We start from the raw sequence: 24,788 nt of genomic DNA on the forward strand, positions 1-24,788 counted from the left end.
CAGAAGGGTTGGCCACGCACAAGTAAATCACTGAAAGAGGTAGGAAAGTCCCAAGTCTTTATTTCCTGCACTATTTAGAGTAAGGTTGTCAGAACTGGATATCAATACCCCATATTATTGCATTGACATTGAAGATGATAGATAAAAAATGGACAAAACAACCCCTAATAATGGAATAAGTCCTAATATTACTTTTGAATCTTGACCTCAAGGAAATGAACACTGAGTCAGATAAATAAATACAGAGAACTTTTATTGCCTACACAATGCTTTAAAGCTACTAAGAAGAAAATCTTGAACTGGCTATATTAAACCCTTCATTCCTTTACCCACAGAAATGAAGCAATAAAATCTGTTTCAGGTAGAAACCTCATATTAGCTGTGTTACCGGGACTATTGTGGGTAAATAGATATATGAATCCAAATGACCTTAATTCAAAATGTGGCTTCCCAGCATCATGAACTGTTGTATTGAAATGAAATGAAGCTACTGGAACACAGGACCAAAGCTCAAATGGACATCATCATCCTGCATATTTACTAGCAAATTTTTACTATATTTGCTAATAGTAGGGAATATTTACTACAGAAAGGACAAGACTCTATTTTAATCAATAACCAAAAGACTATAGCATTTGTGCAGTTTTATCTGGGTTATAAGAACTCCTTATTTATGTCTTAAAGAGAAAGAAAAGTTCTTTGGCCCATGTTTTGTCTGTACTATCCATTCCTACTGTGTCTAGAACAGGTAGCCCTGACTGAAGATTTTGGCTTTTATTTCAGTATCTCTTGCTGCATTTTCAGATCTGCAAGCGCCAGTCTGCTGAGAAGAAAATGGGAAATATTATAGGTATGAAAGGCTAAAACTGTGCAAAGCATCACAGGTATTCTGAATATTTTTTAAATCACCCAGCGTCTAACATGACCACCCCAAAGACTACAATATTTCCCTTCATGTCTAGATTATTCACAACATATGTTACCTGAACGTGTTCCATGTTTTGATACCACCTTGACAGCTAAGGATTTGACTGGTGCTGGCTTGAAGGAGAAAGATTTCTGAATCATGGACAATGATACTGGAGTATGATTTTGCAGTAGTAACCGGAGTAAAATGAATAACAGAAATAATAGGAAAACACTTGAAATCATCCGACTACTCAGAAGACATCAAAACTCACTGGGAAGATGATAAAGAACTATTCACCATAAGCAAATTCTACCCAGGAATCTCTAAAGCTGCTTCATATCATCCCAGTTCAAGAAGGCAGGATTTGTCCTTCCTCAGAGCTCGCAGTGGTTGGGTTCCAAGATACCAAGATCGCTTAGATAAACTTTGGACCCACTTATTATTATAAACATATCAGCGGCTCTCGCTGCAAGGGCCCGTTCAGGAGCTTGGAGGGTTCCCATGCTAAAGGGAGCGCTGAACCATGCACCCGTTTCCCGAGGCACTTGCAGAGATGGTGCGTGTCACGCAGGGGCTCTGCATCCGACCGCGTGAGACCCTCTCCCTTCTAGCTGCTTCCACCCGCAGATTCGTCTGGTGATTGCGGGGACGGCACCTGGAGGAAGGACTTCCCTCCCTCTCTCGTAAAGGTCATTGCGTACACACGGAAAAGAGTGAAGTTTTGACTTTTCCTCCGCCTCAGATGTCGCAGCAGCTGCTTTGAGGCTGTTCTATCCTCCGAAGGAACATTCTGTCTCAGCAAGCGAAGAAAGGAAAAGAGAGATTCTACACCATTATAATTACTTGAGCAAAAATAAACACACATATGGTGTGACATTTTCCTAATGCTCGGATCTTATTTGGAAGTAAATGTATTAATTAAAGGGGGAGTAGAGAGGGGAAAAACAAACAACAATCCCTGAGTCATGAGAACATGACAAGCTGTCCTTTGAAAATGTTATTTTTATTTTTCAGTGATACTGGTGTTAATTTATTAGGTGTTATAGTGTGTGCTTACTTATTTGTTGTTACAGGGCGACAATTTTCTTCCTCATCTGCTTTTCTGTTTTATGTTTCAGTTTTTGTTTATTTTTTTCTGTACACTGCTGAGCTAAGAAGAAAGCTCACCCCAGATAAAGGGCCAAATCAACATCTTTTTGTCCTTGATGCTCTCAAAAGCTGATATTAAACTTTCCCTGGTCTCATGAAAGACGTGATTCCGCTGCAGGGGGAAGGGTAGATGGTTTGAAATTCTCTTTGATACTCTTTGATGGTGAAATTCTCTTTTTATTTAAGCCACGCTGCCCTCATGCTTAGGCCTTAAACTAAAACGTCTTTGACAATTGCCTTCAAGAATCATCAGCAGATATGCAGAAGGCAGTTTAGAAATGGCCATTCCGACAGATATTCACCGTGTTGACACTACAGCAACACTTAACAGCACCGTTAGCAGAAACAAACCTTTGCAAATTGAAAAAGTGTATCTCCTTACATAAATAAAGTACATGGGAAAAAAAAATAGATTAAAATCACAAGCCTCTTCCCAGCAGAGTATATAAACTCAAGAATGGATTTACGAGGAGCTCCAGCAGGTCCCCTGGGGTTCTCTTATTGTTACTGTTTTTTACATTATCATCTTTCTAGTCCTACAGAACTGGGAAGCCATATGCCAACCCAGGGAAAATACAGAGCTTTTACCATCTGATTTATTTCACAGTTCCTTTTATACTCTGCAGGCTCTTATAATTGTTTTCATAACTACAGGTCCACAAAATTAAAATTAAAACCTTTTGAAAGAACACAGTAATGGCTTTTTTTTTTTTTTGCACTTTCCTGCTTTCCTCTGTGAAATTTTTCCTCATGGAAACATTTTGATTCTCCAGAAATTTAAAGCAGTCCAATTTTATATTTTCCATTTTCTACTTTCCCCCTCTTATTCTACCCCTGTTTCTCCTTTCTCAGAAGAAAAATAAATAAATAAATAAACAAACAAACCTATAGATGCTCCAGGGAAAAATAAAATGCTGAAAAGATTTTATTGTTCTTTATTTAAATATGAAACCCTATTAGCAAATAATTATTCTTTTCTACAGAAGTTTCCCTTCAGCAAAATGAAACTTTCAGGTTTTAAATGAAAGCTTAGTCAGTTCTTGGAAAAAATCCAACATTTCAGTCTAAAGAGAAGGTTTGTTTTGTTTCCATTCTGTTGTAATTTCAGAAAACGTACTAACAAAAAGGTAGCAGGTGAAATAAGTCATGATACATTTCAATCAATTATATGTTATAATAAAAATTCTGGAAGTATTTTGATTCATGGTTGTTGTATTCTTTTTGGAGAGTTCTCAGACTTCTTGCCTATACTACAGAGCTGTTCACTCCCATCACGTTTCAGTCTATTCACTTCTTGCAGAACCTATCTGGTTTCAAACCGAGTCTTTCTCATAAGCTCCATTTCTTTTTTCTTTTTCTAAGAACATTTCTTAAACATATAAAGACTTTTTAAGCATAGAGTTGGGCTGGTTAATATACAGTGCATGTTCCCTGTGGAAAAAAATGATGTCAAACAATGTTTCAGATTTTCAATAGTTTGTATTTCATCCTTTTTAAACCAAACTCTGATTTCATTTTGATTCCCTCCTTTTCTTTTTTTTATATTATTTTTGTTTAGTTTCTACCCAGCTGGAAAAGACAGAAAAAGGGGAAATTTAGGGAGGAGAAACACTTTTTTTTAGTGTAAGTTTACCAGGACTTGATTCTTTTCTTAGGTTGTTCTCTGGTAGCACATTAACTTCATTGACTTTCTGCTTGACATTGCCAAAAGTATCAGCATTTGCAATGGAAGAGAAATTGTTTTATCCATATTGGATTTGTCTGGGATAGAAGACACAGAATATACTGAAAGAAAGAAAGAAAGAGGAAGATGTCTCCTGACAAGGAAAAATTACAAAGAAGGTTGACTTACTCTTCAGCTCAAGATGATATGAATGGTTATTGCTGTCTGGATGGGCTTTCATGGTTACTCTGGCAGATGATAGAGTGGGGAATTCATTTTCACATTCTCCACTTTTCCATTTCCAACCTGAAAATTTCCCATTTCTAAACCTGAAAAATTTTAATGGGCTGCACAGAGGTGGCATGGTAGATGCTTACTCTCATGTGCAAGTGTGGTCAGGATCACTGTCAATCAACCCCTACTGTGTTTAGCAAAAGGAAACAACTGAGATGCTGGAGATGTAGTAAAAAGAGGAAACATTTCTACTTCTTAAAATAAATGACTATTAGGGAGCCAAGAGCTGGCTTTCTGCTAGCAAAGCATGAAGTCATGGTCTGAAAGTAAAGCCCCCTAAGTATTTCAAACTGTCTTTCAGAAGGCAACTCATTTGCTTTAAGCATCCATTGCTGAAGCATCTTTAGTTTATTGAGGAGGAATAATAAAATTTGGCTTTGAATTTCTTCTGCTATGGAATTGATGGGTGCGGTTAGGTTGCACATTAGCATATCTTTCTTCTGCAGTGGGTATTCCTTTCAGTTGATTGTACATAAGGCATCTAATGATACTTGAGCTGCCTTAGGTATCTGAGACAACAGCACGGCGCTGGCAAGAAGGTGTGGAAGGCATGCCTTTCTGGCATGTCTGCTGAAGGCCAGGCAGGATACTTTAACACATCACAAATGACACTAGAAGTACATGTTTAGGCGATGGAATTGAGATCTAAGGGTTGATGTTCCCTGCTGTGGTCAGTGGAGAACTAAGGTTTTAGTCATTCGCCTTTCCATAGGTTCCCAGAGTCATTTGAGGCTTATCATTTTCAGGATATCCGTGGGGGTTAGCAAATTTGACATGGGGCTATGGGAGACCATACCCTTCACAGGCTGGCAGCTGGCTGTCAAGTGGTATGTGCTGGAATAGCTAAAACAGCATTCATTGCCTATTTCTGGGCAAGCAAATCAAGAGTTTAAGCAATATAATAAATGAAGTTTGGAGACTAATTTAGGCAATCAAATACTGGTTTCTAATTTAGGGTGAGATGAGTCACCTACAAGACTCCACTGACTGATTGAATAGATCTTTATTGACTGTAATAGGAACTTCAATATCTAGGTCGCAAATCCTGTATGCAAACACACTGTGGCCCAGCTCCATGAAGGTTTTTAATTCCTACTGTTTTTAGTGATACACAAGCATTTAAATATTCTTTGGTTTCACTCTTTAGACTTTAAGTTTATAGTTCTCCATAAAGAAATCAGGAATTTTCTGTTCACCGTGGAATATCTAGGAGATGAATACATACTTGATTGTGAGATGCTGAGCTACCCTGGTACCAGGAACCATATAAATGCACTATATACAGAACTGAGTCCCTTAAAGAATTAGGTTCCATTCCTGCCAGTGTTCTACAGATGGTTTTTACCTCTAGAGGCCGTGGGTGACCACTGTGTCTAGCTTGACACCTTGGAAAATGGGTTGTTGCTTAAGACAACAGATTTCCTTGGCTTACAGATTAATAACTTTGGCCCAGACAGACTCTGAAGAGCTAGAAAACTTTTGCTACTGCTATTGCCATTGAGGGATGAGTCGTGGTGTATTGGATGTTGGCTTATGGAGAGACTGCAACAGCTATTCCCAGGGAAAGTAGTCATCTTCCTTACTTCTCCTGTAGCAGCAGCAGACTTTGTGCTTTAGAACAGCTCTGGTCCTTTCGCATTTTCTCTTTCCATGGCAGAAGCAGCCATTTCCTGGCCAAGCTCCTCAACTTCAAACCTTTTTTAAGGAAGTATTCAGTTTTACCTGAAGCCTACCATAGTGCTCATCAGTGAGTTGAGAGGGTAAGAGCTGCAAATAGGAAGGGCTATTTGCCAGTTTTTCTTGCGTGCAGCTCACCTTTGAGACAGCCAGCTGCTGTATCACAAAATGCCAACAGGCCTTTCTACAGATGCTTCTCTTTCAATGGCGTCAGTTGAATTAATTATTACTTTTCTTTCACCGAGAGTTTTTCATAGTATTCTTTCTCATTTCTATTTAAACTTGTATGAAAAAAAAAAAAAAAAGTAATTTGAGAGGTTAACTGGGGCTCTGCCTTTTCTCTCCAATTTCCATGCCAACTTTTAGCATAAACCAGCGATGATTTAATATATACAAAGATATCTTTTTGAGTTTCCAAAAGAATTTTTAATATTTGAATGCAGTCCGAAAGTGAGGATCAAAAATATTCTTTCAAGAGGTTTTTGTGCTCTTCTTAGTAATCCAACATCATTTAAAAACTATTTTTTAACATCAGCTATAAAGATGCACAGAAGAGTATAGATTAAATCTAACGACTCACTAAAATGGATGCTCTACAGAATTTGGAACAATCTGACCTTTTGGAGAAAATTTATAACAAAACTGAAGATAAATCCAGATCTGTACATAATCAGAGGCCTGACTTCCATTTCAGTGAACTCCTGTTGGCAACAGAGCAAGAATCAAGGGGGGAGTAACTAAGTAGGGGCTAAGGGTGTGTAAAGGAATAACTGAATAGTAAAAGCAATAGTCAGCTGGGAAAGGGGAATAGACTGCTTTATTTTTGCTTGTAACTGAAACTGCAACTCATGGAGCTATTGGTGTGGGGTTATTAGGTTGAGGTCATTTAGACACGCTAGCCAATTCTAACCATAGGGTTAGAAGTAACATCATGAATAAAAAACCCTAGGATACACAGCTTGGAAGCTGAAAATGCTAGCTTAATTGGAACCTATAGGTCTTACACGACAGAGAGGATGGGAGGTGCTGTGGTCTTACTCAGGCTGTATGAGCTGACGTCCCGGCTTTATTCCGTCCTTCTTTGTGTAACTATGGACAAGATTTCTCCTTTAGGAACTAAGGTTCATAAAGACTTCTCTATTTAAAATAAAAGCTGTTCATACCAGGGGACTGATCACATCTGATTATAAGTTTTTAGGGTGCCTACCATCTCATAGTAGGTTTTTCTGTTGTGGATGTTGTTTCTGTTCTGAGTCTGTTTGACTGAAAATTGATTAAACAACAAGAAGAAAACAAATTACAAAGCCAAGTATGACAAATGACACATCAGTCGAGTAACTATGAAGATGAATATCTCTCCCCCTAGGCAGGGCCATTTTGAAAAGCATCATCTGCTTGATTTCACTGGACTTTGGAACTTCCCCTTGGATGGTTTAAGTTTAATTAAATAAGGCAGGACTTAAAAACTGGTAGTTCTTTGGTATGATTAATTGTCATGACCACTAAAAGTAGCCACTGAAAAAGGATTAATCATGTTTAGTTCAGTTCCTTTTCATCATCACTTGGCTTTGTTATGAATGAAGTTTATGTATATTGTTGACTTACTCTTTTCCATGGTAATGAAATCTCCTTCAGTCTATCATCATATTTCTAAAATACAATGGGAAAACAGTTTGTTAAAATTTCAGGAAGATCGATTAGGATTACATTGCAGCACAAAGGTGCAAGGAGAGGTTCGCTGGATATTAGGGGACCCTTTCCAACAATAGTGGTGATGAGGCACAAAAACAGGTTTCTCGGGGAGTTGCTGAATTTTTGTCACTGAGGTCTTTTTAATCAGTTTAAACAGACACCTGTCAGGAGTAGTTTAAATATCATTCTCCTGTCCAGAACAGGGGATGATTTAGATGGACATATGGAGATGCTTCCAGAGTAAACAATCTTTTTTTAGGCTGAACAATTTCTGGCTCCTGCCAAGGATGTCTAATTGGAAAGTGAGGCCACGTCCCCATCTCCTAATATGTACACTGCCTTGTTCTGTCCTGAGCTGAGAAAGGATCCCTACTGATGCCTTCACGGGCAACCCCCCAGATGATGGCGACATGGCACGGGGACAGTGCAACCTATTCTCATAAGGCATTCAAGCAGCCTTGGAAGCCACTGTGAAATGACAGAGAATGATCTCCTTTTGCAAGCTGTGATTTAGAAATCACTCCAACAAGAAATGGGGCCTAATAGGCTTTGGTTCACAAACATTTCTAAAATAGCATCTAATTTTACATTTCAACCATTGTATTTTTCTATACAGACAGCCGTGACCACCTCCCTTTCTCTGTTGCGTGTCATATGCATTATTATATTGCCTAGGAGCCTAAGAATGGACTAGGGCTAAAAAGACTTCCAGAATAACATACAGCTAAGCCATTGCTGCTCATGTTGTTTGACTTGAGTTAGCTTTAAACCTTGATCTTGACAGTGGGTGAAATGTAACTTTGCCTATGCTACTGAGAAATCTTGGGCACAGCAACCACAGGTACCAGAGCGCTGTTGGCAGCCCAGCAAGAGCAGAGGCTAACAAAATTGCCGGAGAAAGTAAGTGTCTGAGGACTCATCTCACACTGAGGTTGCTCCAGCCACATTATCACCAGCCCCGGAGCCAGCTAGTCTGAAGCCAGCATGGTTATGATGTTTCCATAAGCTCCTGGTACAAGTAGCTAGAGCTTTCTGACTCTTCCCTGCTTCGACCACCTTGAGAGATGCCATGTTCTTTCCCTAAGCCAAGCAAAAGCTTTGCTCCTTTGATAACAGTCTGAGCTTTCTTGTTTAGTTATATAAAATCTTATCATAAATGTTCAGAAAATGTGTAACAGGAAAGAAGGGAAAAGTAACCACCTCTGTTGTGGCACTCTTTGAAGAGTAAGTTGCATTTTAATTAACCCTGAGGAGTTTAAGCAAGACAAGCCAATTTCTCTATGCTACAGTTAAGAGTCTTGTTTCCATAAGACACTTTGGGTGGCAGATAACAGGTCAGGTATATTTTAATTTACTTTGGGTAGCTGAAAAAGACATTTCTATCTCAGCCATCATCTCTAATCTTAACATCTTTCTCAAGCAGATTTGAATAATAAAACAGTAGGTTTTTTTTAATTCATTAGTTGTCCAAGAAAGAGAGAAAGAAAAAAAAAGAAAAAAAAAGAATCAAGGTTTCTGCAGCCTACAAAGAGCATTTTATTCCTTTATAATACCTAGTTTAATCTGCTGTCGATTAAATAATAAATGTTGAAAACATTTTTTTCTGAAATGCAATTAATTTCAGATTAAGCCTATTTTTGTTCTTAGTACCTTAGCATTTGGAGAACATTCGCTGTGTAATCAGTGTTGGAGAGAGTGAGGCGTGTAAGGCTCTGAGCAGTGGAGAACGAATATTAGTAAAAGGGCAAGGAGATAGACGCTTACACATAGGAAGCTGGGATAGAAGTTGCTCTGTTTTTTACCTGCCTTCTATTTGCTTCATTATTTAGCAGTGGAACATTTTAACTGTAAAATTTTCTGGGATTAGGACTCTCTCTTTGTTCCTGGTGCACAACATTTAGCAGAATGATATTCTGCAAAGCTTAAGCGAAGCTCTCAATTCTGTGGGTCTACGACTGCCGCTGTCACTGAATTAGGCATTATTCCGGCGTAATGTTAAACAGATCCCTGAAACAAAGACACACAGGGCAAAATCAGCAAGTGAAACCCTCATAAGAGAGAAGCAATGCTCTCAACCTCCCCCCCAAGGTCCCAGCTCCAGCAGCCGCTGATTGGAAACAGATTCGGCTGCATCCTGACTTACCAGACTGAACTCCATGTTCACAGACGCAGGATGCGAGGATCTTCCTTGTAAAGGTTATCTGATCAGGAAACAACCACTCAATGATTAATCATCTTACGAACAAGGGCTTATTGCAGTTACTTTGCCTGTGAATACTTTACAGTACTTACCATATGTACTGGATTAGGCCAAGATGAGTATTTGCTATGCAGTGATTATTTTATTTTTCTCATTATGTTAGCATTCAGTTTTCTTCATCACTTTATTTGAATCCAGTGCTTTTTTCCCCTGTGTTACCCACCATGCTCAGCATTTCTCATTTCTCGCCTTTAAAATTGCACTCTACTATTATAACCATCGATATGTTTGTTCATATGAAACTCACTTTTCTCCCTGTATGAAAAAAGAAAGAAGAATTTTTGAGAAACATTGGAGTCCCATTGCTTGAATTATTCATGACTTTTCCAGTAATTTATCTACTAACTCTGTGATTTTCTTCTCACTTTATCTTTAGTTTATGTTTTTGGTAATACATAAACAATTCCACAAGTAATAAAGAAACAATCAGCTGGCTGAGCACTTTATTTAAGAAAAAAACCACAAACACTGCAAATACGTTCTTTTCAATAAACTGAGACAATTGGAGCCGAAGACAACTGTGACATGGAGGGGAGAACAGCACTGTGGACTCTCTTCTAATTTCCATGTGTCATGGGCCATGGTGGGGCTTTCCTTCCACCAGTTCATCTGCTCCCCGCCTTCTCCCTGTTGGAAATCAGAAGAATCAGAGAAGTGGTCCCTGCTGTAAAACACATATAATGAACAATAAGCATATAAATTGGTGCTTAGTTGTTTTGGGACTGAGCCTTTTGAAGTCAGTGGAAAGAGTTGCACTGATTTCAGCAAGCTCTCAAGGGCCTGCCAGCCTTGTTTCTTCAAAGGGAAATAGATAGTTATACCTCCCTTTTCACGAGTGCAAGGATGTAGAATTGGGAACGGTTTTAAACCTCAGTCTGGACCCTGGCCCTGTTCCAGTTTCCATGTAGGTCACTGAGAATTGTTCCCCTAATTTAAGGAGAATATGGGCTTAGCTTTGTACATATCTTAACATAGTTACTTCAGTGTGCAAGGGCCTGATCCTGGATCTACGTCCATTTGTGCCAAGACAGTTTGGGGATCAAAGTCTAAATTATGTTGGTTTTTTTTTGATTAAAACTCCCATATACAAAAATCGGTCTTTTTAACGCTAAAGGATGACGCAAAAATGGTACAGTGAACATAAACCTGAACTACAGAAGCAGGAATATGTCACCTTTCCATTTGGTGACATAGTAGAGACTGTTTAAATTATTCAGTTTGTAAATACACCACCCTTGACATTACAGTCAACATTTTAACTTCATATGATATACAATGCAATTATGACCTATTGAAAGAAGTGACAGCACTGTTTATATCACTCAACAGAGAATTGCAATCAGATGAAACAATTACTGTCGCTTTATTTTTGTTTAGGAAGAAAATTATGTTTGTGCCTTCTTTCACACAATGGGCATCTGATGTGTGGCTCTTGACAGCAACACAATCCCATGAAGTAACTCAGAGTTATTAAGCTAATTTCTCATAACCACTTCCCTGAGGCAAATGCTAAACTTTTGCTTGTTTTTTTTAAATAATTTTAATATGTCTTTTGGTGAAAACTAGAATGATAAATTAATGATAATTTAGGTACTTCAAGCCAAATTGGGCATTGCCTAGGGAAAACTGTCATCAGCCCCTGGATCAACACTTTCAGTGGTTCAGTTTTTGATGGAGGTTTTTGAGCACAAGTCATTTGTGAAGAAAAAAAGAACAATATAGAAAAACAAAGCAATAACAAAAGAACACAAAAGCAAATAAAAATTGTATATCTGCCTAGAAATCTGACCAAATATAGCAGCAAACTCATGAGCAAATGGAGATCATCACAACAGGACACAATTATGCTAATAAATAAAATAATTTGTTTTGAGGTTGGAAAAATATTTCACATTATCTTCTCCCGCAGACTCAATGATTATTTCAGTGATCATAACTGTGTACTGTAAAATGAGCTGCAGTCTCCTGTAAAAGACAATGAATCTATTTTTTTGGGGCTGCAATTGTATGGAAATGGGGTTCTCTGTCCCGCTAAAATGCGTCGCACTTGAAACGCTAGCGCTGGGCAGATGTTCTAGGTTGGGCCCTAGAAATCGTCTGGCCATGTCAGGGGGGAGCTGTTTTATCAGTGCTTTGCCAGAGTCAAACCCATGTCTCTGCACGCTGAGTACCCTGCTGACCCGGCTATATTGCTCTCATTTTGGAGCTAGCTTATTTGCTGCTGCTTAGAGGAACCACATGCTGATGTACCCTCTATCTCTTCTTGCGAAACAGGCTCTCCTTTCTCCAGCCACCTGACTTGTCCTTTGCTGTACCTGTTCCAGTCTGCAGCACCAAGGACGGAAACGCTACACGTTGGTCCAGATGGGTTTATAGTGATGCTTTGTGCAATACTGACCATCCTTCCTTATCTGCACAAGAAGTGCTTTGCCTGGGGCTCTACTTCACTTTTCCCCCATCACATCGGTGGCTTATAAGCTTACAGCTAAGACATGGGTGTCTTTCCCCTCCTTTGTCATTGCTAAATGACAATCTCCTTGCTTGTAACAAAAAATGCATCAGGCATTTTAGATAAATTTTGCTAGCTTTCTGATGCAAGCTTATGAATCAGGAATTTCAGAGATCTCACACTAATTTTACACTCATTTTCTTTTTGCCCCTGAACAGTAGCTGTTCAAGGCTAACTTGTCACAAGTTTTGAGTGATTTAAATGGTTCGCCATGATTCGTCTGCTTAACTTTTCTTCACTGCAGTTTTTCTACCTGTTAATCAATTTATAGAAAGAAACAAGCAAATAAAAAAGCCAGTAGTTACAGCCTGATAAATACTTGCTTTTTTTCTCAAGGGCTTATGGTGATTTATTACTAAACAAGCTAAAGAGTAAATATGAGGTAAATATGAAATACGAAGAATATGAACACTAAGTAGACTGTTCTCCAAATATCACAGTTTGTGTGTTGTTTGTCTATAGTGTTCGGATTCAAAAGAGCCCCTGTGATTGATGCAGGTGTGTTGCAAGAGGTTTCTGCTCAATGATTTTGGACATATTGGAGGAACTATCTCAAAACAGAAGGAATGGCACAGCTCCTCTTTTGATTTAGTAATTCAATATTCCTGGTGGTATAATTTGTTTAGGGACAGTCAAAGATTATCCTGGCTTTAGCCTAGGATTTGGAAGACCTAGTGTCTGGCTTCTGTTTCCCTCCCCACAGAGCAAGGGAGATGATAACACTCTTAATGATTCAGAATTCACATGTGAACACAGTCTTGTAGAAGCATTGTTTTCATCACTTCTATTTTAATACTTTCTTTAGCATCTTCAATCTCTTTGAATCACTTAACTTTCTCAGAATTCATTTTCCTATGGATCTTGCTATTTCCATTGAGTGTTTTTGAGCATCTTTGGTTGGATTGTCCCCTTCTGAACTCTCTGCACAGTACATACTATTTAAGGGACAGATAGCTCTGAGTTATGCAGGAGTCAGAGCAAAGATAAACTAGCAAGATGAAGCAGATATAGAGCCCAGCATGCATAATAATTGATGTGTTTTTAAGGTGCCTAATCAAAAGCCAAGTTCCAGATCTATGCAAAAATTTACCCGTTGTGCCAAATCAGGTGTTCATTGTAGAGATGACCTCTGTATTGTTTAAAATAGAAAAACTCATATATATGTGATGAAAGAAATTGTCCCATAGAGAGACAATCTGTGAAAGCTCCAAATGACCTAATTATTAATCTCTCCTAAGAGTATGACAGCTGAAGGCAGTAAGGGCTCCTAATTCATCACACCTAGACTGCGGGTGTTTAACACCTGGGGAAAGTGAAAAATGTTCTGGAGAGTTAGGATGAAAAATAGGGATTGAATAGAAAACTCTAGAAACATGTGTGGACATTTTTTAACTGAGCTTACATAAGTTCCTTTTATGGCAATCTGTTCCCTGATAACACTATGATGTGCTCGATACATCCTGGCAAAATGAACACCAAATCTATTGACTGTGTAATTTGTTTTTTACATTGAGACTTCTCTCATATACTATTGGGACAGTTTTGCATTATACATGAATTGTTTTTTTCTCAAAGCACAGGTGAGATTATGGTACTGACAACCAGCCTGATTAGTCTCCTTTGAAAATGCTTTAACTGTTATTACATTATCATTGTTATTTAAAAAAAAAAAAAATCCCATTAACCTCATTAAAATGTCTATTGATGTATGATTATATTTTCTGGCTATGAACTGCAAGGCAGCTTGTGCTGTACTAATGAGTCCTTTGAATGCTAAAGTTGTAGAGCTGATACCCCCTTGTGCGTCTTGCAGAATTTCTCCAAGAAATCTGTATTTTCAATACCATCTCCTTGGATACCTGGTTGTCTCATTTAATTATCTGTTATGAAGCTCAGCACAGAATCCTTTCCTTCATAAAAGAGATGCAGAGCTGTGTAATTCCTTGTTGAATGTAAAAGTTTTATTATAAAGAGCTCTCCTTTAAAGCTTTGTCCTGTGCAATTCACTTCATATTTGTGGCAAGTATTCCCATGGATAGACAAAATGAGTTGAAGCATTTGTAGCTTCTGATTTACACAGTAACTGCCAGAAGATGGAATTCAGAACAGTACATCCTCCTGTAACACATTTTTCGGGAAGTCAGTGATATTCTACCTTCTCATCGTTCACCTGCACCTTTAAAATTGCATTTAATGCTGTTAAAATGTCTTAGTTTAGCAGCTTTGGAGACAAATGTCTTGTATCTACTCACATAAAATGTCCTGCCTTAGGCAAAGCAATCTCAGTGACTTCTTGAGTTCACGTTTGTAGGGATGCCTATTAGGCCTCTTCTCTCATAAAATTGCTACTTTTGTGGTCTTAATTCACCATCCAGTAATATCATGCATGAGAATCCTTCCATTCCACTTCAAGAAGCCATAAAAGTTCATCTTTAGTCCTTTAGAAAATGGGAGCTTCCAAGGTTAGGGCTTCCTCTTGAGGGAATTCTTCCGGCACAAGTTTTATCAAGTGCTGAGTATCGAATGAGGCAGCACACAAAACAGTCTGATAGAGCAGTGGAGCAGGGGAAGGTTAACTCAGTACAGCTCAGAGACAGTAGAAGTACATTGGGCATAACATGGTTCTCCACATTTTCAGACCAAGGTTGCAGTATGGGGATGACACACAACCTAGAGGACAAAGTCGTTTGGAAATAAATGCTGAAGAAGTATTTATCAGTTAGCAGTGCCATCACATTTCAAAATAATCACACTGCTGTATTCTCAATAGACCAGACCAGAAAAGAGAATTTAAAATGTTGGTGGGAGTCTCAAAGGATGAACAGAGAAGGGAAGTTTTTCCTAAAGGAGACTGATACTCTAGAATTCTTTTTTTTTTCTTTTTTCTTTTTTCTTTTTTCTTTTTTATTTTTTCCTCAAGGGAAGGAAAACTGATGAATTCTACTGGAGAGCAGCACAATATGATTTTTGGTTTGTTTCCTGAGAGCCAGCTGCCCAGCTACCCGGGCTGCATGGCTCCCTGGGCAGCAAGGGAAATCAGTGAGCAACAGCTGCCGGGGAAAGCTGGAGAGCTGGAGGCAGCAGCCCATGAATCAGCAGCGGCCAGGCAGCTGAGGAACTCAGCAAACCCTGGCTCGAGCTCCGGAAAAGGCAAACTGCATAGGAGCTGTGGGCACTGGTTCTGATGGAGGCTGATAGCCAAGGTGCAGGGCAATCCCTGGTAAAGACATGGAAGAACCAGGATGCCTGTGAAACCTGAGGGATTGCCCACCAGCCAGCAGACGAGAGAGCAGGAGGGCTGGTAGAAGACCAGGATCATGGTGACGATAAAGTGCTACAAATTATGTTTAATTCTTTATAGGAGCCATGGACAATATTGCAGCAGCAGATGAGTGGCATACAAACTCAATGCAAAGAGAATATTAACTTTTATTTGAACTCTTGGCCAGAAGCCAGGGAGCTGACAGAAACAGTGTTGAGTCGTAAAAGAAAGGCCACAAGTGTTGGGGGATAAAATTTGAACTCCAAGATTGGTGGTAAGCTCTTCTGCAACTACAGCAAATGTGAGCTAAATACATGAGAAAGTAACAGTCTCAAATGAGACATTCATAATAGTGTTTGAACTAGGGGCAGACACTGTCACATTAAAGGTATGCTATGTCCCTGAAGTCATCAGAAGAATGCACTCAGTGGAGAAGTGGTGGACAAAATATTTGAGACAGAGCTGGAATATCCTCTTTGCAACGAAACCAAAAATGCATTTTAAAGAGCCACCTGTCCCCATTTCCCACTAGAAAACTTCCTATCACCATGAGATAGAGCTGTAAAGAACAGGGTGGATACTAATGTTTTCAAAGTGTGATTATGAGTAGAAGGATCAAGTGAGTGAATTAACTTGCTATTTCACTGGTACCAGTAGACAGATACAGACTCAAGTCTTTACTCATGGATAGTCCCTGAACAGCTAAACAGGGATGTAAAGCAGGAACATTGGCAATGTCTCCAGAAGTAGTAGCACTGGGGAAGATGAGTTTGTGCTCATGTGATGATGATCAATGATCTGCTTGAGAAATGCAGTTTTCATAGCCTGCTGCTGAGGTTGTGTTCTGTACTCGAAGTGTTCCAGCAGTAAATAACACCATTAGATAGCAGATAGTGGAAGCGGTTATTAGAAGCAGCTCCCAGATTTGTAACAGGTGATTTTTTGAGTTGGGGAATGACTGTAGAAGTGCATCTCTGCAGCTTCCTGCCACATTTGGGAATGATCAGAGATAATGGACTGAAACAAGTAAACAGCAATGCAAGCTCCATGTACCAAAGGAGAAAAGCTAACACAGGCAAAGGAAACAGGCTGATCACAATAAGTGTGGTGACATTCATACCGTTTTCATCTCAGCAGAGAAAAAAAAGGCATATAAAGATGTCTTGGAACAATGAACTGTGTATCTAATTTATCTGCTGAAACCAGTTATCTGAGAGCAGTGCAATGCTGAGATACCTAATAAGAGTGAGACAAATCTTATTAGGAGTTTGAAAAAATCTGGAAAAAATAATTTCTGGAAACCCTAATGCTAAAAGACTCTTGACGTGAGTCAACTCTGCTAACTTTACCTGCCAAAAATTGTGAGTCTTGTCAAGTCAGTGTAGAGTAGGTTAATTCAGCAACTGCTAGATTACTTCCAAGATAATTCATGCCATCCGATTTTTGACAACTGTTTTGGAAAGAGAGGAATTTTCCACTGTAGTTGCCTTTGTTCCTCCAAAAACAATACAAAAAAAAAGCCACTCTAATAGAGAAACAGTGGATTTTTTTTAGTCCAAAGATGGAAAAGTTTCAGGGATTTAATTAGGGGATGATACAGTTAGCTGAAATTAGCCATAAGCCAGTTATTGCTATTGACAGGGGAACCTGGCAAACACAGATCCCACTCACCTGAGAATACAAAGATTGTTTCGCCCGCCCCGCCAGCTACAAATGTATGCTTTGCAAATTGAAGACAAATGTGGGTTGCTGGTTTTAGCCAGGCTCTCTAGCGGATTTGACAAAATGCAGTGAAGTAAAGTCCAGAGTGAGACTGGAAAAAGCAATTAACAGATACTAGCATAGGGTGCAACCCAATATGTTCCCTGATCCCATTACAATTTAAGGAGGCACTTAATAATAAAGAGACTTTTCTCTCTAGGCTATTATTCCCTAAACTGATACAGATTTATTTTTTATTTTATTTATTTTATTTATATATTTTTTAAGATACATGAATAACGTAGACATTGAACGTAAATAACGTAGACATTGAACGATCTAAGTGAAAGGCTGGAGACATTTTCTTCTGGCCTCAACAACAGCTCCTTCTGCAGAACTGTAACATCAATGAAGCTATTAGGGGATGCTGCATATACCAGAAATTCAGGTCAGCTTAAAAGACCATATTATAAGCCTCTTGGAGGAAAGCTGGCAGAAATTTTTGCATTGCTTGGATAGACAGATAGCTCACAATCATAGACATGACTAAGCTAAACAGGTGATTAACACAATCAAATCTATTTATGTTTAAGGTATCTAATAAGTGTCTAGCAGTACAGTCTAAAAACAGGTCACATTTTAGTAGGAATGGGATTAAAAAAGAAAGAGTCTACATAGGCAAAACTAAGCTAAGTTGCATGAGATCCCATTTGCCTCCAGTTAAGAGTGTGCTTATAAGCAGTTACTTCAGGTCAACTGACATCCAGTCACTTGATAAACTGTAGAAACTGAGATATGGAAGAATTGAATGACTAGCTGGAGGTCAGATAGGATTTCAGTATCAGATTCTAGGAGAAGCCTGTTCTGAGCTGCTGTCCAGTTCATTAAACACAATGAATGTCTCTTGTCAAAGTCATTATTTAATATTTTTAACATCAGTACAGTTGCACAGTTCCATATTCTGTTGCTGATTGAGATTCAGTGCCCTATCTTAGAGTTTTAACAGTGTGGCTGTTAAAATAAAGAGTATATGCTTTGTTAAAAAAAAGTACAAGCTAAAGGCACTCTGAAAATCAGCTGTTTGAGAACCAAGTTTATACCCTAAGGCAATATTTCTCACTGCTATTAATTTTGTGAAAAAGAACAATCTGAGCTACTACTCCAGGAGCTGAAAACAGTCTTTGCCACAACCAGGTGAAAACACCTGGTATTAACACAATTTTGATTTCTTCACCATTTTAGACAACTTACAATTACTGACCATTTATAGCACAAAGTATGAGAATTTTATGTGGAAACTGGTATTTCACTGCTCTTGCTTGCAAAACTCAGCTGCTCCTGACAGACCAGTCATGTTGCTTTGCAGGAAACTTAACTAAGAGAAAAAGAGACCATCATTCCCCTCTGCCCACTGACAACACAACTGACTTACCTAACTGAGGCATTTTCTGGATTGCTAGTTGTAAGGCAAGGGGGGCATCACAGACAACTCCATCAGCCCATCATGCTGTATTTCTTCCACCATGACTGATGGTCACCATAAGCTATCTCATCCCCTTGCTGTATGTCCACAGGAAGATGGTGCCACCTCCTGCCACTGTCAAGAGACCCATTCTTCCTGCTTCCATCCCTTCTATGTGGGCTGGCTCAGGGTGCTATTCTCACTCCTCAGTCCACTACAACAATTCTAGCACGCAGACAGACCTACCTGCTCTTAGGAACTGACTTCTTAAGGATTTCATATTGTTTACCAGTGGCAGTCTTAATGAGCTGCAGTCTGTGGTGTTGTTAATTAGGAAGCATGGTTCAATTACTCACTGGCTTTCACACTGAAAAAAGAAGAAAATAAATGGGTAACTTGAAATATTTTCAGGACAGATTAAAAAAAAAGGTTTTATTTTTATTATTTATTGTTGTTGTTGTTGTTGTTACTTTAACTGTATAAGCAGCCCCACATAAATCATTTATAAAATAAGATCCTGATACCTCTAAGAAAATCCTGTGAATACATCAATCAATACTTAGAACTGACTGTGGAAATGGCATTGCCCAAGAAGAATGAAGAAGGAGCCCAGGAAAGGAAAAGAATTACCAAGATAAATGTCAGTAACATCACCAGGTACGCCACCTACAACCTATTATTTACTAAAAGAAGATGAAGGATGGACATAAAACCTAGACAGGACAAAAGGTGTTGAGGAAGTGAAAAGGATGTAAAGGGACACAGAGTATAACAATGGAGGAGATTTAACAGGACAGAAATGGAGACATCTGGGTGATCTTCTGAAATCAAATTTTAATGCAGTCCATATTAGCAATGTAATGTAGCCCTACTAATTCCAGTGGAACTGTATCAATTTCCATCATCTGAGCAACGTTGTTCTCTGACATTACAGCAGGAAAAAATGATTCATCATCTTTATCCATTGTCCGTATGACATCATTCAACAACATGCAAAGAGAGATCAGAGCAAGCCATGTCATCATTTTCCTGGGGTTAGACTAATTAGACCCACTTAGAGGAAGCTAATTAAGGCAGGCATAGCACTGTGCTAAGGGTGTTGTGTTTTCCAAAGCTCGAGTTATTATCTCTGCATGGCATTTGCAATGTGTCACATAGCTAATGTGGAGATGACACAGATGATATCTCCAAAGTATGCTGCAGCTAGGATGATCAGGAGCAAGTTTACATTCTGGAGTACAGTGGTGGGAAGAATACCAAAAGCAGTTTTGTTTGAAGGGCAGTTTTCTCAGAGCACTCACACATGCTTATGCATCAGGCGCTTTTTGGCCTTTGCTTTGCTTCTTTGGTCCTGTCTTGCAAGGAATGCTACTTCTGGTTAGCAACAGGTTCATAAAACCACTGTGGGTGGGATATATCTCATCTATCTTTTGCTGTCTAAAAATGAGTGCTGGGATGGACCTGTGATGAAGCAGGGTCTGTCTCTTCAGCCACTGTTAACTCTTTCAACTGACTTCATTGAGCCCTTTTTTATTGGGTAGCAAACACCATTTAGCCCATTTTTTCTGTCTCCCCAGACGGATATGAACTCACTTTGAAAACCTTTGCTCAATGCATTGAGTGTGAGGCTCAGACTGGTGCAGCGGGAAGCCAGATAAGCAGCAAAATTCTCTTTAGAAAGGATGAAATATTTTATCCCCTCTTGATGTGATTTTTTTTTTAGTCTCATTATGTAAAAACTAAACATGGCTGAAACAATATAGATTATGATTTGCATGACAGTATATATATTGATATAATTGAGTTTAGTCTGTATACTGTTTGGGAAGCCTGTATTGAGAAATTATTGTAATGCAGAAATTTAAATACATTGTATGCAGGATTAGGCTTTTGTAAGATTTTTTTCCCCTTTCTCTCCAAACAAGCTCTAGATGGGGACTTTTATCCATAATATTCTTTTCTTTAACCATCATTGTGAGATGAACAAACCAGTACAATCTGAAAAAAAAATAAATGCTCTGAGAATTCATTTCCAGACTTAAACTTATTGCAAAAATCACAGAAATGATTAAGGAATATTATTTAACACAAATACAATTATAAATGTTAAACTACATATTTTGATAAATTATGAGGTATTATCCCATACATCTTTTAAATATATAAATATATAAATATATAAACGTATATAAACGTATGCATTATATATATACATATGGGTAAAAAGTGACTTACTTAGGCATTTGGTTTTGATGTAAAATGTAATCACTGCTAGGACCAAACAAGTATTTCATTTTGTTTCTTAAAATCAATTATTGTAAGTAATTGCCTTTTAAAATGTTGGGGAAACATATCACATTTCATTTCAGGTAAAAGCTCCCATACTTTTTTAATGAATAGTGAAATCATTCTCTTTAGTATATTATACATATATGTATAGTTTACAGTGTTAGGGAATATATAACTTGCAGTAACCAAATATCAATAATGTTTCATAGCTAAGCTAATGATATAAGCAGTTATAAATATAGTGAATCTCATAGGTAGGTAGATATATAGATAGACAGACAGACGGATAGATAGATAGATGATAGATATATAAACCTGTTTATTAGTATGCTGCTTATAGCAACCATTATTCTTTTCATTAAGTGCAATAGTAAATCTCTTCCTGAATTCAGTACAAACAGAAAACAGAATCAATTCCTATATAATTTCATGTGTGACGGGAGAATTGCCTTGATTCTGCTGAGTCTCATTTTAAACCCTAATCTCACAACATTTAGGCGTCTGTGTATTTCCAACACCCTGACCTAGTTCTTGGTGCAAGACTCTTATCCCTGTAGTTAAGTATGTACCTAACTCTCTGCAAGTTCATTTTTTCCTAAACCAGAAAATAACAAGGGGATGAAAAAATTAAATGCAAAACGTCCTGCATTTTACACATTTAAATTGCTAGATGGCTTCAGAGAAAAGGCCCAGATCCTCCAGCGTGCTGTTTCCACCCTTGCCAAAATCAGCCGCTTCAAGAGAGACTGGTAGAAACTCTCAAGCACGCTGACATGCAATGACCTGTTCTAAACGTTGTGTGCACACTTCCTCTAAGGAGCCGGGATCTGTGAAGCACTACATTTAATTTACTTTCCAACACGTTTGTTGTCATTAATTACAATAACTCCGGATACCCATGTCACCCTTACAAATATCCCTGCTACTCTATTGCAACAGTGTTCACTAGAAATGAGTTTCTTGGCTTTGTAATGCACCGTGCGTGAATATGACATTTTGTCTGGTTTGAACATTTAGTTTTATTTAGTGAGCCTTTTAAGGGTCCTGTGTAGTGGGAAGAACAAATGAAATAATCATAATTCCCTCTTACATTATTTTGTTATGTCTTCATTAATATGTGTGATTTTTAAGGAGAGATGTTTTCTCTCTAACAACTTTGTTTCTTCCCTTCTCCCCCCCCCAAAAAAAAAATTAATGGAGTACAGGACCACAAAGACATTAAAAAAAAAAAGATAAAATCTTTTCATGAAACAGCTGCTTCTTGCCACAGTGAACTAGATGCACACTTTGCTCTCAGAGTAAAACTCACGGACCTGATTTCGTTCTCCGGTTGCAAAAGGCAGATAGCAGCTCCGTTACCGAGCTCAGACACCTGCACAAGGCCAGCCACGTTTGAACAGGGTCCTGTGTGGGAGTTTATGCTCTTCTGCTCACCGCAGTGAATTAGCCCTAAAAATGTTAATACTGCTCCACTGCTTCCAGGGCAAGGCGAGCTTGTTAAACCTGATTTGGCTGCCTCTAGAGAGCACTGCAACTCTGTTTTGTAGGAATACGCAGTGTTCTCCAGATGCTGAATGTGAAAATTCAGGTTTCTAATAATAAGAATCTCAAAATCCATCATGCTGAAGAGGACTGAAATGAAGGGATACCTCAATCAATCTTTAGGAAACATCAGAAAAAAAAACTGTATCAGGAATTTCATCCCTCTCATGGTCTTAGGCACCTACGTGCACAGTTAGGCACCTCCGTGCTTCTGTGATCCCCCAGTCTGAAGCCCTTGCTGTGCTTACACATCTAAGTAATTTTTCTGAATAAAGGACATCTGAGTTATTAAATGAGCACTGTGTGGGTTCGCATTGATTTGCCCACACAAATTCTTCATAAAAAGCCACTTTTCCACCCAGGCAATTGTAAGAATTACTTGCAAAGATGACAAAAGTTCATAAAATCTAGCAGTGGTAAAATTTCAGGAGAAAGTCTGGGGTAATCACTTTGCTTTAAAATAAAAACCTTAGTCATTATCTTTAATGGAACCTTATCTTCCCCAATCTTAAAAAAAATCTTCAAAGAAAGAGTAACATCTAAAACAATTCATAGATTTAAATTCAGGCCACACAGGGCAGGCCTTGTGTGTTTTTAGCTCACCCCCAAAAGATGTGCAGTACAGCAGATAATGAGCAGTGCTAGCACTGACTGCTTTGATTACGTCTACAATCTGCAACGGCTCCATCCGAGCCCCAAACTAATCAGACTGTGCAGCTGGAATACAGTGAAACTAGAAAAGGTAAAATCAGCTGAATTCCATTTCTAAGAAAGTTGGCAAGATCCCAATTATGGAGAAAAAAAGAAAAAAATGTTCCTGTAAAGTTTCAACATTTTTCAGGCAGGCTATTTTCATTCTTATTTGCCATTCTTAGCATTTTACGAGCAGGTTGAGATGTGGTTTCAAAATACTTAATAAAAGGTCTTTATAATGAAAAAATCTCCATTTTACTAGCTTTTCTCTCACCTTCATTTGGAAGCAATACTGTAAAGTCTCCTGCATTCAGTACACACATGTACTCCATGCTTTTGCAAGGGGTTCTCATTAGACTGTTAATTAGTTCTGATACATTAACCCACTAGGCTGTGAAACAAGCCTTGGAGAGAAAGCATGATTTAGTTCCTTCTTTAAGTTATTTTATGGTGGTTAAACTCCACCGACTTCTGTGGTGTTCCCTCCAAATTACACAAGTGTGAGCAACAAAAGAATTGAGGCTTGTGAAGTGGAGGGTGCACCTGGGACACTTCAAGAAGAAAGCAGCTATAAGAATGCAAGCTATTATTATAATGTTGGCCAGTGGCAAACACAGAAAAGTTCAGAAAGATGCTAAGCTTCTTGGTTTCCTTGGAAGAGCTCAGAACCTCTCCAGATTTCTCCTCTCTGTGTTGCAAAACCCCCTAATTTTTAAATCCCCATATTAAATGAAAGTACAGCTCTGCTGCCAAAAGCAATGCACATATTTCACTCACTGCATGCTTCATCTTTTCCTGTCCCTTAATTAGAGCTGGCAGATGCTTCTTGCCCAACTGATTTTGATCTCCAGTGCGCTGACATCACTATGCATGTTTATACAAACACTTAATCACCAGTGTTACTTGAAAATGCTTCTCTCTGCCATGTATATGGGGAGGAAGATGCTGCGACTTCATTCAGCAGTTCCTTCGTTCAGGCATGGACCCTGGTGCTAAATGGAGTATGTCAGCGTTTCCATGGAAACCAATCAAAATTCATGAAAGGGCTGATTTGACTGGCTCCAGCTAGCGATGTTTTATTTCATTTGAGTGCACAATAGCAAAAGATATTACTTTCATCTACTTTAAAAAGAGAGTGGATTAAATTGTTGCATCAGAGTTTCATGGTAGCAAGAAAAACAACGTTATTCAGCTGATTGCAGGAAGGTTGTCTGTTTATCCTTGATTGTGACAACCAGCTCTGTAGCTCTAGGAACATCACAGTGCCACAGAAGCAGTTGCAGCAAAGAAACGTGGTGGAGAAAGTCACAAGTCCTCCACCCTCCTGCCTCTTTGCCTGCATGGAGGATTTAGAGGGTGGATTCTGCTCCAGGGTCCTGCTTAGCCACAGCCCATCTCTCCCCAATCCCCATCTGCCTGCAGGCATGAACTCCTGGACTCACTTTCTGATGCAGCCGCAGTGCAGGGGGTGCCAGTCTATAGGCTGATTTGCCCTCAAGACTCATGGACAATACAGATGGCAAGACTGTGGCTACTGCATGGCTCCATGGGAAGGCAGGGGCACCCTGTAGAGCACATGAAGTCCCACACAGCCAAACGTTCCCACAATGGCACTTCATATGCTACCAACTACATACTACAACCACTTGTAGAAGGTGGTGGTTTAAGTTATGTGACTGCACAGG

At 38.8% G+C, this 24,788-nt stretch overlaps 1 long non-coding RNA gene across 1 annotated transcript; it reads right to left on the reverse strand.

The window, feature by feature from the left end:
- Positions 1–1,132: 1,132 nt before the first annotated feature.
- LOC106498625 (uncharacterized) lies at positions 1,133–18,941 on the reverse strand. Its single transcript, XR_001295011.2, has 6 exons — positions 18,826–18,941; positions 9,678–9,900; positions 9,529–9,586; positions 9,188–9,392; positions 7,299–7,343; positions 1,133–1,700 (listed from the first exon to the last, which is right to left on the reverse strand). It is a non-coding gene; the product is annotated as an uncharacterized lncRNA (long non-coding RNA).
- Between the last annotated feature and the right edge of the window lie 5,847 nt (positions 18,942–24,788).

The sequence above is a fragment of the Apteryx mantelli genome, chromosome 5, assembly GCF_036417845.1.
Source record: "Apteryx mantelli isolate bAptMan1 chromosome 5, bAptMan1.hap1, whole genome shotgun sequence".
Classification (NCBI taxonomy): Eukaryota; Metazoa; Chordata; class Aves; order Apterygiformes; family Apterygidae; genus Apteryx; species Apteryx mantelli.